General features: G+C 45.7%; 1 pseudogene across 1 annotated transcript; it reads left to right on the forward strand.

Annotated features, from left to right (window-relative positions):
• Positions 1-587, forward strand: LOC311607238 (small ribosomal subunit protein uS5-like; annotated as a pseudogene). The gene has a single exon. The product of its transcript is annotated as a small ribosomal subunit protein uS5-like (transcript).
• Positions 588-10,475: the final 9,888 nt, after the last annotated feature.

Consider the following 10,475-nt stretch of genomic DNA (forward strand, 5'->3'; position numbering starts at 1 on the left):
ATGAAGATCAAGTCCTTGGAGGAGACCTACCTGTTCTCCCTGCCCATTAAGGAATCCGAGATTATTGATTTTTTTCCTGGGCGCATCCCTAAAGGATGAGGTTCTCAAGATCATGCCAGTGCAGAAGCAGACACAGGCTGGCCAGCGGACCAGGTTCAAGGCTTTTGTCGCTATTGGGGACTACAATGGTCACGTTGGTCTTGGTGTCAAGTGTTCCAAGGAGGTAGCCACTGCTATCCGAGGGGCCATCACCTTGGCCAAGCTTTCCATCGTCCCTGTGTGGAGAGGCTACTGAGGGATCAAGATTGGCAAGCCACACACTGTTCCATGCAAGGTAACAGGCCGCTGTGGCTCTGTTTTGGTGTGTCTCATCCCTGCCCCCAGAGGCACTGGCATTGTCTTAGCTCCTGTGCCCAAGAAGCTACTGATGATGGCCAGTATTGATGACTGCTACATATCAGCCAGGGGCTGTACTGCAACTTTGCCAAAGCCACTTTTGATGCCATCTCCAAGACCTATAGCTACCTGACACCCAACCTCTAGAAAGAGACTGTGTTCACCAAGTTTCCTTATCAGGAATTCATTGATCATCTTGTGAAAACCCACACCAGAGTTTCTGTCCAGAGGACCTAGGCTCCAGCTGTGGCTACCACATAGAGGCTTTTATACAAGAAAAATAAAGTGAATTCAGTCTGTTGGAGGAGGAGGAGCACCTAATAGAATTCTAAGGAGCCAAGATCTTTTTTACACCCAGGCAAGATATCATATTATAATATCATCCCTAGTCTAGCCAATTCAACTAGGAACAGTCCTTAGTACAAAGCTAAAGATGTCTATCTATTGATAGACTAAAGTAACTCCATTTTGTTTTCTGTATTTAAGCGACATACTCTTGAACTCCAAATCTAGAAAAAACCCATCGAAGATACAATTGGCACTGAAATAAGCAATAACCAATCAGCTGGAAAACAGGAAAGTACTAAAAGTTTGGATGCTCCCCCAGATCTCTCAAGAGTTATTCCTTAGAAGTTAATTATTCGTGGTTTGATATTGGACTTGTACTGGATGAATATCAGTTAGCTTAAGAGATAATCAACAGGATGCTTGCCAAGCTAGAAACCCACTTGCCTGCTTTCCCGCTCACTACAATCTATAAAAAGTTCTTTCCTACTTGCACTCAGGGCTCACACCTGATCCACTGTGTCGGTGATAGTGTGGGCCCAGCTTAAGCTGAATAATTAAAAGACTCTTATGTGTTTGCATCCGTATCGGCTCCTAGGGTTTATTGGGGTTTCATTAAAGCCTGGAAAATTATTGTTAGCTTTCCATCACAATGAGCTCATGGGAGAAAAAGGGTTTTTGTTGTTGTTGTTGTTGTTGTTGGTTGGTTGGTTGGATGGTTTGGTTTGGTTTGGCTCACAGTTAGGGAGATATCATTCGTGATAGGTTGGTCTTATTGTTTTGTGCCTGTGGCAAGGCAAGGCATTGTGGAGTATGCTGCAGAATAAAGCTGTTCCCCTTAATCGTGTCCAGGAAGTAAAAGAGAATAGGGAGAAAGTTGGAGTCCCACAGTTACACTCAAGGCCAGTCTCCCAGAAACCTAAAGGTCTCCCACTTGGCCTCACTGCTTAAAAATTTATGCAATATTCTAAAAGTGTCACCCTGAGGATCAAGCTCTTAATGCACAGGCCTGTGGGGTGGGGCATTCAGAATCCAAACTACAACACTAATGATAATTGCATTCTAGCCTATGGTTTGTATTAGCCCACAACAACTTTATTAGGCAATTCCATTGGAGAAAGAATGAGTGGCAGGCCAAACTCACTGTCGCGTCCTTGGATGTAATACTACCCTAACACTGCACACCATTCCCAACGCCATTCCCAACATTTCTGATCACAACAGTCAGTTTTGGCTGAGTAAATCTGTTAATGTGAAAATGCTGTGTACCAACTCAGCTTTTGAGAGCATAAGCCTTTATGCACATCAGTGCCCCATCCACTCCTTTCACTCTGATCTCTCACGTGGCTACCTAACTCTCACCTCTCCAGTCTCCATGATGACTTTTTGTTTGCAAAGCCTTCCTCCCATGATTCCAGGCTGCGTTGAGTCTTCCACTCTGAATCTCAAGGCTCCCTGGATCATCTCCATCCCTCACATAAAGCACATGTTTACTGCTAGGTTATTATCCGTTAGTGGGTGCCAGTCTCCCCTCCTCTCCTCCACTTTCCTGTTCATGCTGCTTCTAAATTACATTGGTAACAGCAATGGTAAAGAATAGTGTTCCTGTGGTTACATTTGTGTGTGTGTGTGTGTGTGTGTGTGTGTGTGTGTGTGTGTGTGTGTGTGTAAATTTGTGTTTCACAAAATGCAAACAAGCTTAAGGAGCTTAGTCTCAAGTTGTTAAGCCTTAGAGCACCATCTCGGTAGGACTGATGGGGTGACGTGCCACTGTTTCTAAAATATGCGAAATCATGCAGGGTAAGTTGGGAGATGCCAAAATAATCCACCCTCCTTTGGCATGGGGAAGGCTCACACACCTGAATCAGCTTTTCAACATACATCCTCCCCTAATAAATAAGTCATTTTCATGGTAAATCTGGGTCATTTTAGCAGCTGCCACATGACAAAACTTCTCAAGGAGAGAATCATATAATGATGAATAAATATTCATTGGAAAAAATGATGCATTTTGAATCTTTGGAGGTAAAACAAACTACAAAATACCAAGAAGTTTAGCAATACATATTTCTTACCACTTGGGATGGCTTTTCATTGGCTTTATCAAGAAAACAGAAACATGGTAAGGCCTCAAGTCACAGTGATCATGTTGGAATTAGCACAGTGCAGATGCTACAACTTGCTTTGCTGGTTATTAATGGGGCTCTTTGCAATCTTTGCCAGGTCTTGAAACACAGTTTCCCAGTCCCAACAATCCTTCCACTCTGGTCACCAGCACAGCAGTCTTTTACTTCGCCCCTTTCCTTGGTGCCAAAAGTCTCCCGAGAAGGGAAAGGCTGAGGTCTGGCTTTCAAAGCAAGCGCTGCAAAGCCTTCCCACCAACATTCCTTTTCCTGGGTTCTGCTTTCTGCCTTGAAGGATTTTGAATAGTCAGTGAGAAAACAAGCACAGGGGCCAGTTCAGCTTCTTTCTGAAGGAAATGTGACAACTTTCCAAAGTGATGCTTGCTATAGTCACATCCATTGCAGGCCCTCTGCAAATCTTGACCTTAATCAGAATTTTAAAGGGGACCACTTTCCACAGGCATGATCATTTTATTTGTTTGCTAAGGCGACTGCAGCAATATGCAGAGTCAAGGAAAGAGTGTTTCTTAGCGAACTGTCACTCTTTGGGTTCTGGGAGCCTCTTGTGACCAAGGCTGTTTTGTTTGAGGAAAAACAGTCAAGTGTAGGGATGCCAGCATGGGAACCTGGTGGTCAGAGCGGGAAGAAAACAATAACTCAGTTCTCTCAGGTGTCCACAGTCTTTCTCCCATGCTCTGGGAACTTCCATAAGCATTTCTCCTTGGGTCAAATGCTTGTCATTCAATCGCCCATTCAGCAAGTCTGTACTGTACATCTTCTCTGTGCCAGAGTTTTACTAGTGCTGCCATCTGTCCATTAGTAAACACATGGATGGTTCCCTCCTGCTGAGGCTCACTGCCCTCTGTCTTGGGTAGAGAAAAGCAGAGGCCATGGGAAGTGTCCTCAACCAAGTAAGCAACACGCTGTCTGTGATGTTGTGTGTGCCTCTACAAAATAGCATAATAATGGCAAGGAATTTCACAGGGCTGAGAAAGAAGTAAAACGGACCATGTGTGAAGATGCTTCGCCTACACACGCTGCAGGTAGCCGCTCACCTGTGCACTGTTTTGGCAGGTGTTGACTCGACAGCTATAAAGCAGTTATATCTGTAATAATAACAACTAGCAACACTTGTCTTGTAGAGTACTACAGACACTCCTCATATTTTTCTGGGGAGTTCTTAACAATCCTCACCTAAAACAACACCAAACATCTTACTGTGAGTGATTTACCCAGGACCACACAGTTAACAGGTTATAAAGTGACTCGTAGGCTAGACTGTTCGGCCCCAGAATCCAAGCTCTTGGCCACACTACTGGGCTGCCTCCCTGGCATGGTTTGTGTTTTTGTTGTTGCCCAAACCTGGTAAATCATTCCATTTTACTTATTCCTGTCTCTTAAATTTTTTATTAGCCCTTTGAGAATTTCATATAATATATTCTGATCATATTCACTACCCCTAAGTCTTCCAAAATCTATCTCTCTTTCCTTCCTTTATGATTTCCTCCTCTTCCTCTTCCTCTTCCTCCCCTTCTCCTCCTCTTCTTGTTCTTTTCTTCTTGTTCTTATTCTTCTTGTTCTTCTTCATCTCTTCCTCCTCCTTTTCCTTCTCCTCCTCCTTCTTCTCCTTCTCCTCCTCCTTCTTATCCTCCTCCAATCAAATTCAATTTGTCCTACCCACATACTTAGAGATATCTAGCCTCCCACTGGGCCTTGGTTGACCTACCAGGGGCTACATCCTCTAAGAGCACTGATGTCCCCTCCTCCAGCAGCTCTCAGATGCTATTAGCTGCTCAGCTGAGGCAGGGAGGGGGACTCTGGACCACCTTACTTTTCCATGCCGGGACTTTGTCTGGCTTGAGCTTGCACAGGTCCTGTGCATGCTGTCAGGACCACTACCCTGCAGTGATGGGAGAACACTGTTTCTCTGTAGTTGCCCACCCTCTCTGACTCCACCTCCTCTTCTGCAATGAGCCTTAGGAGGAGGAATGTGATGGAGATAGTCTATTTAGGGCTGAACACTGCAGAGTTTCTTCCTCTCCATGGTGACAGATTGTGAGTCTCTGTATTAACTGCCATCTACTGGAGAAGAGAAACTCCTTCGATGAGAGCTAAGAGATACGTGCAAATCCCGTCGCTCCTCCACTGTCCACAGGAACATGACTGGTCAGAGGGAAGGACTGGGACAGACACAGGACAAGTGGAGGAAGCCAACATACTCAAGAGAGACATCACAATAAATGTAGCTAAGACTGGGTGAAGCAAGGGTTCCACAAAGAGAGGGAAAAGTCGACGGAGAGCAAAGGGTTAAGTAGGAGGTAACTAAGGAGACTACAGCTCTCTGTCTCCTGACACTCAGAATGCCATTTTGGTGGTAAGCAAGTAAGGAAGCTGAACCAGGTTCTGAATCAGAGGCTGGTCCCTGAGCGTCTCCCAACTGCCACACTAGAACAGAACATCTATCTGTGTCTTCAGAGAGCCCCGACCTTCTTATAATAACATTTACATTGTGGCTTTGAGCCCTTTTCTTGTGGGCTTTTTCAAAGGATCATGGGAAGAATTTCCCTAATAGCCATATGCAGTTTGTCATTACTTGAGAGGTGATGGGGAGGCTGCCTTACCCTGTAAATACACCACCCAACTCATAAATAATCCTAAGACTTCCTGAAAATCCACCGTGCCCAGCCCAATGTGCTACGAGACCTTTAGACACGCCTCCATGTCTCTCTTTAGAGTGTAAGCTTTGCTTTGTTTCAGCTGATCTCTGGCCTAGCTTCTTTGCTGTGAGGAGAGCTGAGATGAGCCCCTTAGCTGCTAACAGATGGACAGCAGGCTGCTGTCAAGGAATGGGAACTGAGAGAAGGCATGTACGGATGGAGGACACAGGACACAAGGCTAGAGAGGTTGTTTAAGAGCACCAGGGGATGATCTTGAACACTGGACTTAAAAGCATAAACTTCTGGCTGGCATGTAGCTCAGTGGTAGAGTTTTAGGCTATACAAGGGCCAGAGCCTGAGTCTGTGTTAGGCTGTCATCACAATGCCAGTGTTGCAGACATTTAAGAATATAAACACACACAAACACACAGGGAAATCTCTGATGCATTGCGTAGGTTAACAGATAATATCTATTTAGTGCCTTTTTCCCAATTTTTTTTTCTATATTGGTATTTTTTTCCAAGTGGTCAGACAGACATCATTAATTGTCTGCTCAGAAAGAGAGAAACACTACTTTTATTTTTAGAAAAAGAAAGGCCTGTTCTTCTGCACAGAATTTCAAAGGGCAGCATCTAATTAAGTCTCAGGTTAGCGTGATGCGGGAAACTGTGTAAGGCCCCCGTAACCCAGGCAACCTGAAGGATAGGACACTGTGTTCTCCAAGCCAGCCTAAGAGACACCCCTTGGCTGCTACTTCTGTGGGATCAGCCTTAGGAACTGGCTGTCCCCAAAGTAAAGTGGACCGTTTCCTTCTCTTTTCTCTGAGCCAGATAGTCCTCAGCATCTTCTCTCCCTGTTTCCTTCACACACAAAACAAACACCACACACTTCAAATATTTTGTTGAAATGCAGAATAAATATAGAAACGTGTGGCTCGCCATAGCTTTAATACCATCACCTCCCATTTCTGCTCTCCTCCAAGAGACTCACACCCTGGGCATTTTTTTTTTCCAAAGCTTCGTTCACATACATTGCCATTTTTTTTTTCATCCAAGTACTTAGAGGTTGTTCACAATTCTCAAGCACAGCTAAGCCAGGGCTGCAAAGATGGGTAAGTCCTCAAGGAAGCCAGGAAGCCTCGGTCCATCTTAAAGTCAGGCAAAGACCACAAAACAGTAAGACAATGGCCAGGGACCCAGTTAGTGGACTTCATGGAGGAAGGGGAGGTAAGAGAAAAGCAGTGAAGCGTAGAGCTGGGAGGTGGAGCGGGCACGTGCCTTTAATTCCAGCACGTTTGGAGGCCTCTGCGGGAGGCAGGTGGATGTCTGGGAGTTCAAGGGCAAACTGGTCTACATAGTGAGTCCCCCAGACAGCCTGAGCTACACAGAGAAATCTTGTCTCAAAAAACAAAACCGAAAACAAACAAATGAAAAAGACTGAGGAACAGGAAGGCTGTAACGGGTTGGGTGATAGATGACAGAGCAGGAAGGAAGATCAATGCAGAGAGAACAGCACATTCAAAGACCCAAAAGGAGAGAAAATGGGGTACATGTGCTTCTAACAGTGAGGTGAGGTGGGTGACAGGGAGCTGGGCGTGGCTTCTTTAAGAAGTTACAGCATTTTTACAGTAAGCAATGGTGACCGGACCAAACGAACTTTCTGCCATATGCCAGCTCTTCGTTCCTCTGCAGTGTCTCACTCCTCATGTCTGTTTTTCTTCACCCTCCTGAATCTGACCATGTCCATCAGCACTGTCTGGCCTGTGACCTCTGAGTCCCAGAGTGTCCTAGTATAGGAGGAGGAAGCCATGGCTCTACCAGAGGCCTGGGCGTGTGCTGGATATGAAAACTAGAAGACAGGCCGCATGCTGTGTATAACACGACAGCTGCTGGTTGTGTTTATGATGATAGTGATGAGGACGAAGGCAGCTGTAGTGGTACCCATCTTTTGACTGCCACAATACAACTCATGTAGGCTACGCCATAAAGACACGAAGTTTATTTGAGCCTAGAGCATTGGAAGTGTCAGGTCCTAGCATCGTGATACAAGTTGTACTTAGGGTCCCCAAGTAAGCATCCTGTCATGGACAGAACATGTACATACCTTTATATCTATGTGATCTATCTTAGTTCCTTTGCGATGGCTGTGACAAAAATACCATGACCAAGTCAACTTTTTTTTTTCATTTTTTTTTAATTGATTATTTGGGAATTTCAAGTCATGAACCCCGATTGCCCTTTCTTCCTAGGCCTCCAAGGTCTGCTCCTCCACCTTGGGATCATCCTTCCTCATTAAGAAGAAGACGAAAAAGAAAACAAAAAAAAATCCATTTGTGGTTGCCCCTGTACTCACTGGAGCATTGTCAAACTCCCAGTGTCCAATCCTTTAAAGGAAGCTGAGTCCTCCCCGGCATGCAGCCCTGCCAGAAGCTATCGGCTGTGGAGAGCCACACGTCAGCATCCTTACCACAACTTTAAAGAGTTTCCTTCAATCTCTTTCAGTCTATGGAGGAGTGGTGGGGATTGTCACAGAAGCCAGCTGTGTTCCTCAGCCTCAACTGTGAGTCTGCAGTCACCAACACCATGGCAAAAGTAGCTTCATTGCCCTTTCAGTCAGAGGAGCATGGAGCACAGAGTTGCACATGGTTTCTGACAACAGCACAGACCAAGAACATCCACATAGTTTCTGCCATCAGTATGTGCCACAGGCCTCAGCGTGGTCTCCTGTGACAGTACAGACCACGGACATCCTCATAGCCTTCAGCGTTAATACAGGGCACGAACATCAACACAGGCCCCCGCAGTAGTCAAAATACGGACCCAAATATGGCCCCTGGCAGCAGTTCTAACCTGGACATCACCATGGCAGCAGACCACGGATACCAGAGTGGCATCCAGGGGCATCATAGACACAGAGGTCTTTCAAAGAGGTCCAATACAGAAAATGAGCCATTCTTCATCTTGGACATCCTGTCATTGCTCTGAACTAGGGCAACTGTACCGCTGGGCAGCATGTCCAGGGGATGAATCAAAGCACAAGCTCCAGGCTGCTGCACATCATCCTGTAGGCCCTCCCCCGACAACAGCATGTTCCCCTGGTCCACCCCAGCGCTCTTTCACACCAATCACTGCAGTGCTTCTCCGGTTCTGCCTCTCTCCACCACTCTATTCCTCTATCTTTCCCGCCTCTCCATCAAATACCAAATACTCATTTGTCATAGTGGCGCTGGAAACTGCAGTGCATCACATAGTTGTTTTTTGTTTTTTCTTTTTGCCCAGACAGTTTTGCATGCAAATATTCATTGCAACAAGTCATTGGTCTGGTTCAAGGTTTCTAGTTTCTGAAGCACCATAAATACTACAGACCCTTGTTGAAACTTGTCTCAGGCATCCTGCTGTTGTTGCCCAGAGTCAGGGTGATGTTGCAGCTAGGGCATCTGGGGAGTGGGGTCTGTGTGAGCTCCCGGCTGCTGTGCACCTCCTTGCCCTCAAAGTCTGCCATCCCAAAGCTCACCAAGCTTGAGCTTATAAAAGAAACAGACCATCGTGGCAGACAGAATGGCAGTAGGCTGGCAGGTATGGCCCCAGAGCGGTAACTGAGAGCTCATGTCCTTACCCAAGCAGAAAGCAGAGAAAGCACTAAATGGGGATGATGGGGGCCACACCTCCTAATCCTTCCCAAACAGTTCCTCCAACTGATGACTGAGTATTCAAATACAAGCCTATGGAGGCCATTGTCATTTAAACTAGCACATGGTCTTGCTTACTTCCCTTATAAAGCCAACAGGATTTGCCAGGTGGTGGTGGCAGCGGCACATACCTTTAATCCCAGCACTCAGGAGGCAGAGACAGGTGGATCACTGTGAGTTCGAGGCCAGCATGGTCTACAAAGAAACCCTGTCAAACAGAAAAAAGAGAAAAGAAAAACCAAAAAAAGAAAGAAAGGAAGGAAAGAAGGAAGGAAGAAAGAGTGAGCCACCAGGATTTAATCACCAATACCCCAGAATCTAATCTACTTCCCAAAGGCCATATCTGTGCACACAATAGTTGAATTAATTTCCATTCTCTTAATCTACTAAAATAAAATTTTGAATAGTAAACTCCTGCACGAATCCACAGAGAAAACCACTGGAAGTGGCAATGATCGAGTGGCCTGTTGTCTCCTAACATTGGAGGGGAAAAAACCTGATTGAGCCTCGTGGAGCAAATTTGTATGTGGATTCCCAAGGGATGGAGTTAGGTAAAGAATGATGAGCAATCAGTAATCAGAGGTAAAAGGCTAAGAAAGCCAGAAAGTGGTTATACAATTTACACACACACACACACACACACACAAACACACATGCTGGGAGGGGGGACAAGACTGCCTAGGGAGAGTCTCAGGTGACCTCCATGGTCCATTGTCATGAGGCTGAAGATGAACCTGTCGTGAATACACTGATTTTGAAGTGCATGACTTTGCAGATTTATAGGGAATGTTTGCTCAAGAGGCCACTGGAGTTCAACTGTCTATGGGTCTCACCCAGATCAAGTGACTTTCGCAAGAAAGGACTTCATGAGCTCAGCATTGCAGGGTGGGCCATGGAACTGAGAACTGGCTGCCATGGCTGTTCTCAGACCCCCAGACATTACTAGGTCCTCCAAGACAGTCAGGGCTCTCCTGAGGGTCTACATGCTGCAATGCCTCCATCCCATCCCCAATCTCCCATCCCCCACCCCCACCCCAGCATCAGGGTACTCTCATGCCTGCTTGCTACTGGTAGAGAACAGAGAAATCTGTGACAGGATTTTGCTTTTGTTTTTGTTGTTGTTGTTGTTGTTGTTGTTTTCTTCTGGAAATGTTCCTTGTTAGGCCAAATTGTTGCACATATATGGTGTGTTTGTTTCTTTTTCCTTTTTCCTTTTTTTAAAAGTGGAAAATTGGAAAATATTAAGAAGCCAAAGGTCAAAAGTAGAATACCAGGGAGGCTGGAGAGATGGCTCAGAGGTTAAGAGCACTGTCTGTTCTGCCAAAG

This window comes from Acomys minous (genome assembly GCF_964271855.1).
Source record: "Acomys minous genome assembly, chromosome: 10".
NCBI classification, from domain to species: domain Eukaryota; kingdom Metazoa; phylum Chordata; class Mammalia; order Rodentia; family Muridae; genus Acomys; species Acomys minous.